This window comes from Oncorhynchus mykiss, chromosome 22, assembly GCF_013265735.2.
Source record: "Oncorhynchus mykiss isolate Arlee chromosome 22, USDA_OmykA_1.1, whole genome shotgun sequence".
Taxonomy (NCBI): Eukaryota; Metazoa; Chordata; class Actinopteri; order Salmoniformes; family Salmonidae; genus Oncorhynchus; species Oncorhynchus mykiss.
The window spans coordinates 35,293,733-35,312,294 of NC_048586.1; the positions used below are offsets into that span (position 1 = coordinate 35,293,733).

Genomic DNA, 18,562 nt, shown 5'->3' on the forward strand with positions numbered 1-18,562 from the left:
TTCGATGCTAGGGTGTCTGAACTGCTCAATCCCCCCCCCCCCCCCCCCCCCCCCCCCCCGAATAGGGCTCTGGATAAAGGTAGTACACTATGTTTGGAATAGGGTGCTATTTGCGAATCAGACTTGTTGTCTTACCCTCACAGGACATGCGGTCGGTGCGCAGGTTGTAGCCCACAGTACAGGAGCAGCTACGGGTGTTCTCTGATGTGGGGAAGCAGAGCTGGGAGCAGCCTCCATTGTTCACCTGACACGGATTCCTTCCTGGAAAGGACATGGTGAATAGTATACTAGTAAGGAGATAGGACACCATTCTGTTAGCTTCATGGACATCTTTACTAAGATAACATCTGATATGTTATGCAGAGGGCTATAGGTACTGTAGTACATCGTGGCGTCACATTAATGAATGTCAGCAGATGGGATTGAAAAGTGAAAAGTGCATAAATAAAAGTGTGTGTGCCTGTGTGTGTGCGTGTGTAGGTTCCTCACCTCTCTGTCCCTCCCTGTCATAGACCTTCATGTACACCACTCCGCTGGTCTTATTCCTCAGGACCACAGGAGTCCGTCCATCTCTTTTGTTCACAGTCCCCAGTTGGGCTGAATCATCATCTGCCCACCACAATTTGTTACCTGAAACAAGGAAATGTCCTTAAACACCACATTATCTACCAACTTTAACTGTCTGAAGAGATTTTTTGTTATGTACCTTTATTTATCCAAAAAGTCCCATTGTGTTACATTCGTTTAAAGATGGATTAGACCAAGGTGCAGCGTGGTAGGCGTACATTTTCCTTTTATTAAATGACATCGGGAAAAATAAAATAAAATACACAACCGAACGTAAAGATCTGTAGGGCTAAACAGCAACTATGCAAAAAACAAGATCCCACAACCTCCGGTCACCAAGATGGCATAGCAGTCAGACGTCCTTTGTCCTCGTCTTGTCGTGTCCCGTATATATATATATTTATTTACAACTTTCTTCGCATACCTTTTTATATATTTCTTTTCTCTTCCATAAAGTCAACCTCAAAACACTCTCCTGCAACCCGCCTCAACAATTTATATATAAAAAAAATAGTATTATTTACCTCAAATCTGTAATCCTCCATAGAAGCTAACCAGAAACTAGCCAGAAGCTAACCAGAAGCTAGCCAGAAGCTTCTTTACTGGCTAATCGTTAGTATTCAGCTAACCACGGTTTGTGGTCATCAGCTAACCTTTAGCTCGAAAATCTATCGCCAGTTTTGTACGGTGCGGCTCGGACCGGAACATACCGGACCTATTTTTCTCTCCACGACCCCGGATTTCAACCGCAAGCTCTGGACATTTATACCTGGATCTCGCAGCTAGCTAGCTATCCATGTGACTATCGGCTTACGTCGATCCCGGAGCAAACATCAATTATTCCGGAGCTAGCCAGCTGAAGAGTTCCATCAGCCACTCCTGGGCTACAATCACCTATCCGGACCCGTTTTACTGCCAACGCAGAGCCCCACCGGGCCTTCACAACTGGACTACCGACGTTATCTGCCTGAGGGATTTATCCAGCTGGCTCCTCCGTTGCGACGTTACCTGAATGGCCATCTGCGGCCCGCTAATCGTTAGCTGTCTTATCGGCTGCTATCTGAATAGATCTATCTGACAATTTTTTTCTTTCATTTTTTCTTGGGCCTCTATAACTATATCTATTTTTTTAACGAATTGGACTGATCCCCTCTACCACACGGGACCCCACTAATCCTACCGACAGAAACGCACGAGACCTCCATCCTATGCTAGCTTGCTACTGATGGCCCGGGTAGCTGTCTGAATCGCCGTGACCCCAACCAACCTCACTACTCACTGGACCCTTTTGATCACTTGACTAAGCATGCCTCTCCTTAATGTCAATATGCCTTGTCCATTGCTGTTCTGGTTAGTGTTTATTGGCTTATTTCACTGTAGAGCCTCTAGTCCTGCTCACTATACCTTATCCAACCTATTAGTTTCACCACCCACACATGCGATGACATCTCCTAGTTTCAATTATGTTTCTAGAGACAATATCTCTCTCATCATCACCCAATACTTAGGTTTACCTCCACTGTATTCACATCCTACCATACCTTTGTCTGTACATTATACCTTAAAGCTATTTTATCGCCCCCCAGAAACCTCCTTTTACTCTCTTTATTCTAGACGACCAATTCTCATTGCTTTTAGCCGTACCCTTATCCTACTCCTCGTCTTTTCCTCTGGTGATGTAGAGGTGAATCGAGGCCCTGCAGTGCCTAGCTCCACTCCTATTCCCCAGGCGTTCTATTTTGATGACTTCTGTAACCGTAATAGCCTTGGTTTCATGCATGTTAACATTAGAAGCCTCCTCCCTAAGTTTGTTTTATTCACCAACTACTTCTCTGATAGAGTTCAGTGTGTCAAATCGGAGGGTCTATTGTCCCGACCTCTGGCAGTCTCTATGGGGGTGCCATAGGGTTCAATTCTTGGACCGACTCTCTTCTCTGTATACATCAATGATGTCGCTCTTGCTGCTGGTGAGTCTCTGATCCACCTCTACGCAGACAATACCATTCTGTATATTTCTGGCCCTTATTTGGACACCGTGTTAACAACCCTCCAGGCAAGCTTCAATGCCATACAACTCTCCTTCTGTGGCCTCCAATTGCTCTGAAATACAAGTCAAACTAAATGTATGCTCTTCAACCGATCGTGATCCCTTCTGTCTCAGCCTCCAGTATTTATGCTGCAGTAGTTTATGTGTCGGGGGGCTAGGGTCAGTTTGTTATATCTGGAGTACTTCTCCTGTCCTATTCGGTGTCCTGTGTGAATTTAAGTGTGCTCTCTCTAATTCTCTCTTTCTCTCTTTCTTTCTCTCTCTCTGAGGACCTGAGCCCTAGGACCATGCCTCAGGACTACCTGACATGATGACTCCTTGCTGTCCCCAGTCCACCTGGCCGTGCTGCTGCTCCAGTTTCAACTGTTCTGCCTTATTATTATTGGACCATGCTGGTCATTTATGAACATTTAAACATCTTGGCCATGTTCTGTTATAACGAAGGGCTATATAAATACATTTGATTTGATTTGATTTGCTAAACATGTGTATGTGACAAATACAATTTGATTTGATTTGATTTGATAAATACTTAGCCCATTTTTTTTTTTTGCTTTGTCATTATGGGGTATTGTGTATAGATTGATGTCGGTAAAAAAATAAAAAAATAATAAATTTTAGAATAAGGCTGTAATGTAACAAAATGTGGAAAAAGTCAAGGGGTCTGAATACTTCTGAATGCACTGTATGTAAGTATATTTCTTTGCTATTCAATTGATTATTACGTTGTCCGCTGTCAATTGGCTGACCAATAACTGTCATCCAAAATTCCATGACCGTCACAGCCCTATGTAGAGTACCTATCTGGTATTGTGCAGGAGAAGTGGTTAGGAGAAGAAGGTTATACCATGAGTTTAGAGAGTGCTGTCTATACGTGTCCATGTTTGGAAAGTGTGTACAGTATGCATCCCATTTAGGAATGGAACAAACACCATCCTATTCCATTCCCCCTGGTGAAATCCAGTGATGCTCACTACTGGCTCCAGACTAGAGCATTCAACTCAGATGTGACAGGGGTTTTTCATTCAAAAACCCAGCGGAGTGCAACCAACCTCACCTAACACTGTGAACTGTTGCATGCTAATACCAGATCCTTAAGAGAGGGCCACAGAGGTGTACCCTGAATAAATATTGGTCCACTTTCCCAATCTGAAAATGAATTAAATGTGTTCTGAAGTTAGCAGAAGGATTAGCAAGACTTTCATATTTATTATCAGTGCCATTTTCAACAAAGATTCAACACGTATGAGAATTTAAAAGTTGATATTTCAGTGAGGCAATGGTTATGCACAGACGTCCTATTCAATTTTGCAGTCGCAGACAGCGGAGGTGCTTCAACGGAAATATTACTTTTATTTACAATACTTTCTTATAATAATAGATATATTTTTATATTAAATTGCTGTGACAATTGATTGTCTGCTTTAAATGTTTGGGTGTTGCAATTTGGTGTATTGTTCAGTTCTGCAAATTAACTATTTTCAAGGATATTGTTTACTTTATTTTTGTCAGTCATAACCATTGTCAGCAGGGAAAATCTAATAGATGATTGCACCCAAGCAGTTTCTAAAAAAAACAAATATGCCTAAGTATTATGTTTTCCTTTATCATAACTATCAAATAAAATAAAATGCAATTTTGTTTGTCACAAAATACACCAGGTAGACCTTACTGTGAAATGCTTACTTACAAGCCATTAACCAACAATAAAGTTAAATAAATAGAGTTAAGAAAATATTTACTAAAAAAACAAAAGTAAAAAATGAAATAAAAAGTAACATGTGCGGGGGTACAGGTAATTTGTACATGTAGGTTGGGGTGAAGTGACTACGCAGTGATAATAAACAGCGAATAGCTGTCCTGCCCTCTTCACGACTGTTTTGGTGTGTTTGGACCTTGATAGTTTATTGTTGATGTGGACACCAAGGAACTTGAAATTCTCGACCCGCTCCACTAGAGCCCCGTTGATGTTAACGAGGGCCTGTTCAGCCCTCCTTTTCCTGTAGTCCACATCATCTCCTTTGTCTTGCTCATATTGAGGGAGAGGTTGTTTTCCTGGCATCACACTGCCAGGTTTCTGACTTCCCTCCTATAGGCTGTCTCATCGTTGTTGGTGATCAGGCCTACCACTGTTGTATCGTCCGCAAACTTCATGATGGTGTTGGAGTCAGTCTTGGCCACACAGTCGTAGGTGAACAGGGAGTACAGGAGGGGACCAAGCATGCACCCCTGAGGATCAGTGTTGTGACGTGAATCTCATTAATGTGACTGTTATTTATCGAATAATTACCTGCTATGTTTAATTGTTACCAGATTAAATTAAGCATTTAACAATTAACTCATTAGAAATTTGGGGCACCATGGAAGAAGTTGTTTAACGAGTTACAATCTCCCGAATTAAACTCAAGAATATAGATATCGATAACAGTCACTTATTAATAGTTCCCTTATGTCAGTCTCATTCTGAAAGTCGCAGACTTGTCGAATCTGTACAAACCCGAGTTTTAGTGATTATTCCATACCACACAAATTGATTTGATTATTTATTTACAAAAAAATAAATGATAACACAGGATACACACACGCGCGGTATAAGATATTGATTAGAAACTTAATACTATGAAAACAGGTCCCTAGCAGACTAACACAATATGACACTTGTTACAAAAGATGGAGAGTTAAATAGAAAGCGAGAGAGAAAGTGAGACAACACTTGGATACATTTGGGAACTTTACTCACAGTAATCCTAATACGTTGCCCCGAACAGCCGCCCTTTGGTGTAAGAAGTAATGCATGTACTTAGATGTTGAAGGTCTTCGTCGTGTATTTCTGTTGGACCCAGGCCTTCGTGAAAAGGGTTCCGCTTTGTGAAAAGGGTCCGATTAGACCTTCTCCTTCGGATTGGTAAGTGTAAGTCTATGTCCACAAGAGGTCACAATGTCCTTCTCCTTGGTTGTCTGTGTTTACTTTCACTCGTTCTTGAAGAGTGGTCTTCTGAGGACAGCCAATCAGCCATGTCGATTATCCCCGATTATCGATTATTAAGGTTGTGATGAGAGCAGTGTAGTCGACGATGGTTTGAAGATAATAAACGGATGATTCTTCTTAAATTCACTTTCTTAGATACAGCACTTAGAACAGTTATTCAACTGTAACCTTGATTGTTAGTCTACTTTGTCTTCTTCAACTCGTGTCGATTTTCAGGGTCGTAGCCAATGTAGACCTAGCTGCAGCTGGTGGTCCTTCTAGTCTGGTATGGTAATTCTTAAATCACCCTTGGGTAAAAAGGGGTGTTTTCGTCATGCTGACATGCTCTCTGAGCTCCCTAGGGTGTGGCTAGTTACGAGACAAAGTATCATCATTACTAGGATCTCGTTATATAACTACAATCATATCTTAACAAAAATATTGTCTTCATCCTTGATATACATAAAGGATGCAAACCTGATATACACAGTGTGAAAGCTCTTCAAGTTGCAATGTTTTCATTATAACATTTTTATAACATATTTTATGACTTCACAAAATATACATTTATTTCCCTTGTTCCATCTCTCATCATTCCCCACATTTGGATGTTGAAATATATTGTCCCAGTGTTCATTGTTGGATGTTAGAGTTTTTTGGCGGCAAAACCTTCTGTAATAAAGCAATTTCTTTCCCAATACTGAGGAGCAAAGGAAGAGATTCCCCTCCTGCCTAATTTACAACCGATTGTTAAGGTGTCAACCCGGTCAGGGAGAGGTGTAAAATGTCAGTGAAGACACTTGCCAGTTGGTCCACGAATTCTCTGAGTACACACCCTGGTAATCCATCTGGCACCATGGCCTTGTGAATGTTGACCTGTTTAAGGTCTTGCTCACATCTGCTAAGGGGAGCGTGATCACACAGTCATCCAGAACAGCTGGTGCTCTCATGCATGCTTCAGTGTTCCTTGCCTCAAAGCAAGCATAAAAGTAATTTAGCTTGTCTGGTAGGTTCGAGTCACTGGGCAGTTTGCGGCTGGGATTCCCTTTTCTAGTCCGTAATACTTTGCAAGCCTTGCCACATCTGATGAGCATCTTAGTCCTGTATTGACACATTGCCTGTTTGATGGTTCATCTGAGGGCATAGCAGGATTTCTTATAAGCGTCCAGCCTTCAGCTCGGTGCAGATGTTGCCTGTAATCCATTACTTTTGGTTAGGATATGTACGTACGGTCACTGAGGGGATGACGTCGCCGATGCACTATTTGATGAGGCCAGTGACTGAGGTGGTATACTCCTCAATGCCATTGGATGAATCACGGAACATATTCCAGTTATGCTAGCAAAACAGTTCTGTAACGTAGCATCTGCGTCATTGGGGGTGGCAGGTAGGGTAGTGGTTAGAGCGTCGGACAAGTAATCGAAAGCTTGCAAGATCGAATCCCTGAGCTGACAAGGTAAAAGTCTGTCATCCTGCCGCTGAACGAGGCAGTTAACTCACAGTTCCTAGGACGTCATAGAAAATAAGAATTTGTTCTTAACTGACCTGCCTAGTTAAATAAAGGTTAAAAAAAAGCAGGAATCAGGAGGGTAGAATTATGGTCAGATTTGTCAAATGGAGGGGGAGGGAGAGCTTTGTATGCGTCTCTGTGTGTGGAGTAAAGGTGGTCTAGAGTTTTTTTCCTCTGCTTGAACATGTGACATGCTGGTAGAAATGAGTTAAAATGGATTTAAGTTTGCCTGCATTAAAGTCCCTGGCCAATGGGATTTCTGCTTCTGGATGATCATTTTTTTGTTCACTTATGGCCTTCAAATCAAAGTTTATTTGTCACGTGCGCCGAATACAACAGGTGTAGTAGACCTTACAGTGAAATGCTTACCTACAGGCTCTAACCAATAGTGCAAAAAAAGGTGTTAGGTGAGCAATAAATAAGTAAAGAAATAAAACAACATTAAAAAGACAGGCAATATACAATAGAGAGGCTATAAAAGTAGCGAGGCTACATACAGACACCGGTTAGTCAAGCTGATTGAGGTAGTATGTACATGTTGATATTGTTAAAGTGTCTATGCATATATGATGAACAAGAGAGTAGCAGTAGCGTAAAAGAGGAGTTGGCGGGTGGTGGGTGGCGGGTGGCGGGACACAATGCAGATAGCCCGGTTAGCCAATGTGCGGGAGCACTGGTTGGTCGGCTCAATTGAGGTAGTATGTACATGCATTTATAGTTAAAGTGACTATGCATATATGATGAACAATAGAGTAGCAGTAGCATAAAAAGAGGGGTTGGGGGGGGAACACAATGCAAATAGTCCGGGTAGTCTTATGGCTAGGAGGTAAAAACTGTTGAGAAGCCTTTTTTGTCCTAGACTTGGTACTCCGGTACCGCTTGCCATGGGGTAGTAGAGAGAGCAGTCTATGACTGGGGTGGCTGGGGTCTTTTACAACTTTTAGGGCCTTCCTCTGACACCGCCTGGTGTAGAGATCCTGGACGGCAGGGAGCTTAGCCCCAGTGATGTACTGGGCCGTAAGCACTACCCTCTGTAGTGCCTTGCGGTCAGAGGCCGAGGAATTGTCGTACCAGCCAGTGATGCAACCAGTCAGGATGCTTTCGATGTTGCAGCTGTAGAACCTTTTGATGATCTGAGGACCCATGCCAAATCTTTTTAGTTTCCTGAGGGGGAATAGGCTTTGTGGTGCCCTATTCACGACTGTCTTGGTGTGTTTGGACCATTCTTGTTGAGTGCGGTCTCAGTGCCAGCATCGGTTTGTGGTTTTAAATAGACGGCTGCGAATAATATAGATGAGAACTCTCTCGGTAGATATTGTGTCCTACAGCTTATCATGAGGTCCTTTACCTCATGTGAGCAATACTTAGAGACTTATTTAATATAACATATCGCGCACCAGCAGTTATTGACAAATAGAGACACACCCAGCCCCTCGTCTTACCAGACGTAGCTGCTCTGTCCTGCCAATGCGCGGAAAACCCAGCCAGCTCTATATTATCCGTGTCGTCGTGGCTCAGTGAAACATAAGATATTACAGTTTTGAATGACAGGGATTTGAATGACGGGGATTTGGGCCTGGTCTCTGGAAAGCAGTGTATCCTTCACGTCGGACTCATTAAAGAATACATCTTCGTCCAGTTCGTGGTGAATAATCGCTGTTCTGATGTCCAGAAGCTCTTTTCAGTCATAAGAGAGGGTAGCAGCAACTTTATGTACAAAATGAGTTACAAACAATTGGAAAAAACTAAATAGCACAGCTGGTTTAGGAGCCTGTAAATGGCAGCCATCCCCTCCGGCGCCATTGTATCAGACTAGACAACAGACTAGAACGTAATAAGATGTTACCTATTTACAACATCTTTCATAATGTAGCCTATGCCTCAGTTGTTGTAAAGAAGAGAAGGAAGGAACCCACTACAATTCAGTGTAATAGCCTTGGGCTGAAAGTCAAAATTCAAAGGAAAGTTAAAAAAAAATGTCTGGAACAGCCAAATTGCTTTGAGTACGACTGACAGCTTACCCTGCTGATCACCTAGACAAGTTTAGCTGTGCTTTCCGCGTTAATTTAATGCCATTGGGGCAAGTAGGTAGCAGTGATTTCTTGGTTATTGCTTATCAAATTACATTTCCTCCTCAACCGCTGAGTTTGATGGCAAGTGGAGACTGATCACCCACACGGCCTAAACACCTAGCCTCACCTCACATCACCTAACACACACACAATCTAAACACAGGCCCTCAACTCTCCGTCTAACAGATCCAATAACAGTAGTGCATAAACCTGGTGTTACACACATTGCTTCATTTACCTCTATTCAAAAATGTCCTCTGGAATCATCCGGACACATCAGTGATTCAGCAGGAAAACATGCAATTGGTGACATTTTTAGGGAATTATTTGCCATTTGTTGTGACTGAGCTCTTCAAATCACCTTCAAATCATCAGCTCCATCGACGATTACAATAATTTTGCTGCTCATTCTGGCAATTAAGCCTGTCAAATTTCCTACATTTACCTGGAGCTAACTCTGCAAATAGCACTGCTGGGTTATTTAAAACGTAATAGTCAATCGATCAATAATATTGTATAATAATACTCTTAGCTAAATTAATTTACAATCTGTAGAAACAATCAGAATGGTAAGGTTCAGAACTTTTGTGAAACATCACAACACAGTTGAAAAATATATGGCAAATAGAGAACTGGATAGTGTTCAGAGATAGATGGGAGGGGTTGAGTGGAGCTTTAGGATGGTACTAAAAACAAACAAAAGATAACTAGGGTAAAATATACTGTGTCTGTAAAATGTATATAGTACGTATATGCTGGAAGTAGAAAGCTAAGTGTTGTTGTCCATTAGTTTACTCCAATTATAGGAGGGGTGGTAGGGTTATGGGAAAATAATAAAGGAAAATATTTTTTATATATTTACTAAAAAATATATAGGGGGTTTGGAAATGATGCAGACAATTACATCGATGGAAGGCACAATCTATCTGCAATATTAAAGCTGATCTTTCACCCCGCCCACCCCAAATAAAAAAACAATATAAAAAAAAAAATCTGTCATTCTGAGTCTCAACATGGTGTTTAGCACTTCAACTGAACATTCTCAGTATGACATGACACAACAGCAGGAATGAAGTAACAGTTAGCTTCCATTCCACACCACAGTCGCAAAACTAAACTATTGATAACCTGTCAGGCAGGGCAACCTTGGGTAAACCTCTCATCGATAGTCAGTCACACACACACACACACACACATTCACACACACAGATACACACACAGATACACACACACAAAACGGGGCGATAGATCCAGCCCCCTGTTAGGTATCAATCTCTCTTCATTGAAACAGGCTGATGGTTGAGCCTAACCACACCAAGCACAGCCTTTCATTGATTGACTCAAAGCAGATCAAAGGCCTCAGCTACAGGAAGGAACTGGTGTTTAATCAGCATTCAATAACATTGATTCGCTAACTCACAATGGAGAAGAGCCCCTAATACTAGCAAGAAAATAAAGCTAACGCAATCCAATAAGCAATTTCCCTTTGGAACAGATGGCATATATAGCCAGGGACATATGAAAAAGAAAACAATAATATTGCTGAACCTGATAGATACCAGAGTGTTAATTTATTATTATAGCTCTCAACAGATTATTCTGCATTCTGTAAATGTGGATCCTTGACGTGAATATGAACCTTAACTCATATTAAAAACAAAAGGCTATGTTTTAAGTGAGAATAGGCATTGATCTGATGCCAAAACTGAAAGGAAATTCACATGAGCACCACAATGCCTACTCCACCCATGCTATACCAAGGTTTTCCAGCACACAGCTTTGACCTACTACAGTAGCTATTTAAAAAAAATGTAACCAGGCAAGTCAGTTAAGGACAAATTCTTATTTACAATGATTGCCTACCCCGGCCAAACTCTAACCTGGCCGACGCTGGGCCAATTGTGCGCCGCCCTATGGGGACTCCCAATCACGGCTAGTTGTGATACAGCCTGGAATCAAACCAGGGTCTGTAGTGACCCATCTAGCACTGAAATGCTGTGCCTTAGACAGCTGTGCCACTTGGGAGGGTGCCCAATGTTGGTATTGTACTTCAAACTATGTGTAGGCAGGTTGGTGAAGATTAAAATCTTCTCAAGCAGCCAAAAGTATTGGTACATAGTAAAGTATTGCTGTATGTCCTTAAACATTATTTTAGCAAAACATGTCATTGAAAAAAAAATCTAATAACATACGTTTTTGGTCAGTAGATTCCAAACATAACAGGTGGTGGGTGGTGTGTTGGACACAGTGGCTCAGTTATGACTGTCTGCATTCCTGCTTTCTTTGCCTGTTAGCTCACCTGTGTAATATTGAATTAAGTGTTTCAAACATGGACCTGTTTTATTAATTGCTGTGCTGCTCACTGGACAGTTCCTGACCTGTGTCAAAATAATATGTAACTTAAAGTTATGTTTGTCCCTTTTGCAATAAAGTTGGTGATGCAACAGTAATAATAATATACAATAGGCCTATATCTAAAAATACATATGGCCAATTTATATACAGTGCCTTGCGAAAGTATTCGCCCCCCCTGAACTTTGCGACCTTTTGCCACATTTCAGACTTCAAACATAAGGATATAAAACTGGATTTTTTTGTGAAGAATCAACAACAAGTGGGACACAATCATGAAGTGGAACGACATTTATTGGATATTTCAAACTTTAACAAATCAAAAACTGAAAAATTGGGCGTGCAAAATTATTCAGCCCCTTTACTTTCAGTGCAGTAAACTCTCTCCAGAAGTTCAGTGAGGATCTCTGAATAATCCAATGTTGACCTAAATGACTAATGATGATAAATACAATCCACCTGTGTGTAATCAAGTCTCCGTATAAATGCACCTGCACTGTGATAGTCTCAGAGGTCCGTTAAAAGCGCAGAGAGCATCATGAAGAACAAGGAACACACCAGGCAGGTCCGAGATACTGTTGTGAAGAAGTTTAAAGCCGGATTTGGATACAAAAAGATTTCCCAAGCTTTAAACATCCCAAGGAGCACTGTGCAAGCGATAATAATGAAATGGAAGGAGTATCAGACCACTGCAAATCTACCAAGACCTGGCCGTCCCTCTAAACTTTCAGCTCATACAAGGAGAAGACTGATCAGAGATGCAGCCAAGAGGCCCATGATCACTCTGGATGAACTGCAGAGATCTACAGCTGAGGTGGGAGACTCTGTCCATAGGACAACAATCAGTCGTATATTGCACAAATCTGGCCTTTATGGAAGAGTGGCAAGAAGAAAGCCATTTCTTAAAGATATCCATAAAAAGTGTCGTTTAAAGTTTGCCACAAGCCACCTGGGAGACACACCAAACATGTGGAAGAAGGTGCTCTGGTCAGATGAAACCAAAATTGAACTTTTTGGCAACAATGCAAAACATTATGTTTGGCGTAAAAGCAACACAGCTGAACACACCATCCCCACTGTCAAACATGGTGGTGGCAGCATCATGGTTTGGGCCTGCTTTTCTTCAGCAGGGACAGGGAAGATGGTTAAAATTCATGGGAAGATGGATGGAGCCCAATACAGGACCATTCTGGAAGAAAACCTGATGGAGTCTGCAAAAGACCTGAGACTGGGACGGAGATCTGTCTTCCAACAAGACAATGATCCAAAACATAAAGCAAAATCTACAATGGAATGGTTCAAAAATAAACATATCCAGGTGTTAGAATGGCCAAGTCCAGACCTGAATCCAATCGAGAATCTGTGGAAAGAACTGAAAACTGCTGTTCACAAATGCTCTCCATCCAACCTCACTGAGCTCGAGCTGTTTTGCAAGGAGGATGGGAAAAAAATTCAGTCTCTCGATGTGCAAAACTGATAGAGACATACCCCAAGCGACTTACAGCTGTAATCGCAGCAAAAGGTGGCGCTACAAAGTATTAACTTAAGGGGGCTGAATAATTTTGCACGCCAATTTTTCAGTTTTTGATTTGTTAAAAAAGTTTGAAATATCCAATAAATGTCGTTCCACTTCATGATTGTGTCCCACTTGTTGTTGATTCTTCACAAAAAAATACAGTTTTATATCTTTATGTTTGAAGCCTGAAATGTGGCAAAAGGTCGCAAAGTTCAAGGGGGCCGAATACTTTCGCAAGGCACTGTATATACATATACAGCATTTTAATAGCAGGACACTGTAAAGTTCATTATCCCTCTGAAGAGTATGAATTATACAGTTTGTACAAACTAAGTTTGTTTTGTAACTTATTTTGTGCATAATGTTACTGCTACCGTCTCTTATGACCGAAAAGAGCTTCAGGACATCAGAACAGTGATTACTCACCTCAAATTGGATGAAGAATTGATTCGGATGGGAAGGATATACTCCAAACACCCGTACAGGCCCTCATTCCCGTCATTCGCTGGAGAAAGAAACTGAGATTTCACGGAAAGAGATCGGGGTACCTTGTGAGGACCAGGAAACAAGTGGCTAATTTGCCTTTACCATCCTCAAAGTTAGCTAACGTTCAATCGTTGGAAAATAAACGGGACATTAAAAACTGTAATATCTTATGTTTCACCGAGTCGTAGCTGAACAACATTAATAAAATACAGTTGGCGGGTTATACACTCTATCAGCAGGATAGAACAGCAGCCTCTGGTAAGACATGGGGCGGGGGCCTATGCATATTTGTAAACAACAGCTGGGGCATGATAACGAAGGAAGTCTTGAGGTTTTGCTCATCTGAGAAGAGTATCTCATGACAAACTGCAGACCACACTATCTACAGTTGAAGTCGGAAGTTTACATACACCTTAGCCAAATACATTTAAACTCAGTTTCACAATTCCTGACAATTAATCAGAGTAAAAATTCCCTGTCTTAGGTCAGTTAGGATCACCACTTTATTTTAAGAATGTGAAATGTCAGAACAATAGTAGAGAGAATGATTTATTTCAGCTTTTATTTCTTTCATCACATTCCCAGTGGGTCAGAAGTTTACATACATTCAATTAGTATTTGGTAGCATTGCCTTTAAATTGTTTAACTTGGGTCAAACGTTTCAGGTAGCCTTCCACAAGCTTCCCACAATAAATTGGGTGAATTTCGGCCCATTCCTCCTAACAGAGCTGGTCAGGAGGAATGTTTGTAGGCCTCCTTGCTCACACACATTTTTATGTTCTGCCCACAAATGTTCTATAGGGTTGAGGTCAGGGCTTTGTGAAGGCCACTCCAATACCTTGACTTTGTTGTCCTTAAGCCATTTTGCCACAACTTTGGAGGTATGCTTGGGGTCATTGTCCACTTGGAAGATCCATTTGTGACCAAGTTGTAACTTCCTGACTGATGTCTTGAGATGTTGCTTCAATATATCCACATAATTGTCCTACCTAATGATGCCATGTATTTTCTGAAGTGCACCAGTCCCTCCTGCAGCAAAGCACCCCCACAACATGATGCTGCCACCCCCGACCTTCACGGTTGGGATGAGTTTCTTCGGCTTGTAAGCCTCCCCCTTTTTCCTCCAAACATAACGATGGTCATTATGGCCAAACAGTTCTATTTCTTGTTTCATCAGACCAGAGGACATTTCTCCAAAAAATACGATCTTTTACATTTTTATTTCACCTTTATTTAACCAGTTAAGCTAGTTGAGAACCAGTTCTCTTTTACAACTGCGACCTGGCCAAGATAAAGCAAAGCAGTGCGACACAAACAACAACACAGAGCTACACATGGAATAAACAAGCATACAGTCAATAACACAATAGAAAAAAATAAAGCCTATATACAGTGTGTGCAAATGGCGTGAGGAGGTAATGCAATAAATAGGCCATAGTAGCGAAATAATTACAATTTAGCAAATGAACACTGGGGTGATAGATGAGTAGATATGATATGCAAGTAGAAATACTGGTGTGCAAAAGAGCAGAAAAGTACATTAAAACAATATGGGGATGAGGTAGGTAGATTGGGTGGGCTATTTACAGATGGGCTATGTACAGCTGCAGCGATCAGTTAGCTGCTCAGATAGCTGATGTTTAAAGTTAGTGAGGAAAATATACGTTTTCTATGCATCCCTATTGCCCATTTAAAGGGATATCAACCAGATTCCTTTTTCTATGGCTTCCCTAAGGTGTCAACAGCCTTTAGACATAGTTTCAGGCTTTTATTTTGAAGAATGAGCGTGAACGACCACATTGCGTAAGTGGATACGTGGGGGCTCTCGAAGTGAGTTGTGCGCAAAAGAGAAAGGCGGCCATTGTTACTCCAGTTCCTAGGGAAAAGCCAACTGTCCCGGTTGATATATTATCGAATAGATATTTGAAAAACACCCTGAGGATTGATTATAAAAAACGTTTGACATGTTTCTGTGGACATTATGGATATAATTTGGAATTTTTGTCTGCGTTGTCGTGACCGCTCTTTCCGGTGGATTCCTGGGTATAACGCACCAAACTAACGGAGGTATTTGGATATAAAAAATATCTTTATGGAACAAAAAGAACATTTGTTGTCTAACTGGGAGTCTCGTGAGTGAAAACATCCGAAGATCAAAGGTAAACGATTAATTTGATTGCTTTTCTGATTTTCGTGACCAAGTTACCTGACGCTAAGTGTACTTGTTTTGTCGAGCGATCGATAAACTTACACAAACGCTTGTATTGCTTTCGCTGTAAAGCATAAATGTTAAAATCTGAGACGACTGGTGGATTAACAAAAGGCTAAACTGTGTTTTGCAATATTGCACTTGTGATTTCATGAATATGAATATTTTCAATTAATATTATTTGACTGTGGCGCTATGCTATTCAGCGTTGCTGATGACAATTATCCCGGACCCGGGATGGGTGGTTCAGAGAGGTTAATGCAGGAAAACTTAAATCAGTTTTACCTCATTTCTATCAGCATGTTAACTTAGGGCTAGGCCCCTTTTTTCTACACTGCCTATAGCTCAGGCCATGAAGCCAGGATATGCATATAATTGGTACCATTGGAAAGGAGACACTTTGAAGTTTGTAGAAATGTTAAAAATAATACAGTAGATATGGTAGGAGAAAATCCAAAGAAAAACCAACCTGACTTTTTTTGTTTTGGAGAGACTATCCTCTTAGAAATGCAAGAGTAAGGTTATATTGAAAATTAGCTCCCTGGATGCAATTCCCATGGCTTCCACAAGGTGTCAGAAGGCTATGTTCAAGGTTTCAGGCATGTATCTTCAAAAATGAATAAGAAATATATGTTTTTGCAGATGGACACAGTCTTGGAAATTCTTGTTTGCGCACGCCACAACGAAATTTCACACCTACTAAAACTTCTATCCGTAAGAAATATTATAGTTTGATTACATTTTAGGGTATCTGAGGAGTTAATAGAAATGTATTTTGAGTTGTTGAAACAAAGTTTAGGGGAAGATTTTTGGATTTCTTTCTCTGCGTGTTGAATGAGTGGATTACTCAACACGATGGCGCCAACTAAATGGACTTTTTGGGATATAATGAAGGATTTTATCTAAAAAAAACGACACTACTTGTTATAGCTGGGACCCTTTGGACGACAAATCAGAGGAATGTTTTCAAAAAGTAGGTATTTAATGGTTATTTGTGAATGTATGAAACCTGTGCCGGTGGAAAAATATTTTGATGTGGGGCGCCGACCTCAAACAATCGCATGGCATGTTTTCGCTGTAATAACTACTGTAAATCGGACAGTGCAGTTAGATTAACAATAATTTCATCTTTCAGCCGATATAAGACACTATCCCTAAGAAGTGCAACCAGAGGGAAAAAACTCTAGACCACCTTTACTCCACACACAGAGACAAGTACAAAGCTCTCCCTTGCCTTCCATTTGGCAAATCTGACCATAACTCTACCCTCCTGATTCCTGCTTACATGCAAAAATCAAATGAATGAAGGAGATGCTAAACTACAGGACTGTTTTGCTAGCACAGAATGGAATACATTCCAGGTATTTCCGATGGCATTGAGGAGTACACCACATCAGTCACCGGCTTCATTAAGAAGTGCATCGATAACGTCATCCCCACAGTCACTTTACATACATACCCCAACCAGAAGCCATGGATTGCAGAAAACATTCGCACTGAGCTAAAGAATAAAGCTGCAGCTTTCAAGGAGTGTGACTCAAACCTGGAAGCATATAAGAAATCCCACTATGCCCTCCGACGAACCATCAAAAAGGCAAATCTTCAATACAGAACTAAGATCAAATACACCGGCTCTGACGCTTGTCGGATGTGGCAGGGCTAGCAAACTATTACAGCCTTTACAGGGAAGCACAGCTGAGAGCTGCCCAGTGACACAAACCTATCAGGTGAGCGAAATACCTTCTATGCTCTCTTCGAGGCAAGTAACACTGTAACATGCATGAGAGCTCAAGCTGTTCCGGGCGACTGTGTGATCACGCTCTCCGCAGCCAACAATCACAAGGCTGCAGGGCCAGACAGATTACCAGAACGTGTACTCTGAGCATGCGCTGACAAACTGTCAAGAGTCTTCACTGACATTTTCAACCTCTCCCTGTCTGAGTCTGTAATACCAACATGTTTCAAGCAGACCACCATAGTCCCTGTGCCCAAGAACACTAAGGTAACCTGCCTAAATGACTACCGACCTGTAGCACACACGTCTGTAGCCATGAAATGCTTGGAAATGCTGGTCATGGCTCACATCAACACCACTATCCCAGAAACCCTAGACCCACTCCTATTTGCATACCGCACCAACAGATCCACAGATGATGCCATCTCTATTGCACTCCACACTGCCCTTTCACACCTGGACAAAAAGGAACACCTATGTGAGAATGCTATTCATGGACTACAGCTCAGCGTTCAACACCATAGTGTCCTCAAAGCTCATCACTAAGTTAAGGACCCTGGGACTGAACACATCCCTCTGCAACTGGATTTTGGACTTCCTGATGGGCCGCCCCCAGGTGGTAAGGGTAGGTAACAACACATCCGTCATGCTGATCCTCAACATGGGGTCACCTCAGGGGTGCGTGCTCAGTCCCCCTCCTGTACTCCCTGTTCACTCATGACTACAAGGCCAGGCACAACTCCAACACCATCATTAAGTTTGCCGATGACACAACAGTGGTAGGCCTGATTACTGACAATGATGAGATAGCCTATAGGGAGGAGGTCAGACACCTGACCATGTGATGCAAGGACAACAACCTCTCCCTCAACGTGATCAAGACAAAGGAGAAGATTGTGGACTACAGGAAAATGAGGACCTAGCTCGCCCCCACTCTCATTGACTGGGCTGTAGTGGAGCAGGTTGAGAGCTTCAAGTTCCTTGGCTTCCACATCACCAACAAACTATTGTGGCCCATGCACACCAAGACAGTCGTGAAGATGGCACGACAAACTTATTCCCCCTCAGGAGACTGAAAAGATTTGGCATGCGTCCTCAGA

General features: G+C 41.7%; 1 pseudogene; it reads right to left on the reverse strand.

The window, feature by feature from the left end:
- Positions 1-18,562, reverse strand: part of LOC110502094 — a 332,876-nt pseudogene that overhangs the window by 155,403 nt on the left and 158,911 nt on the right.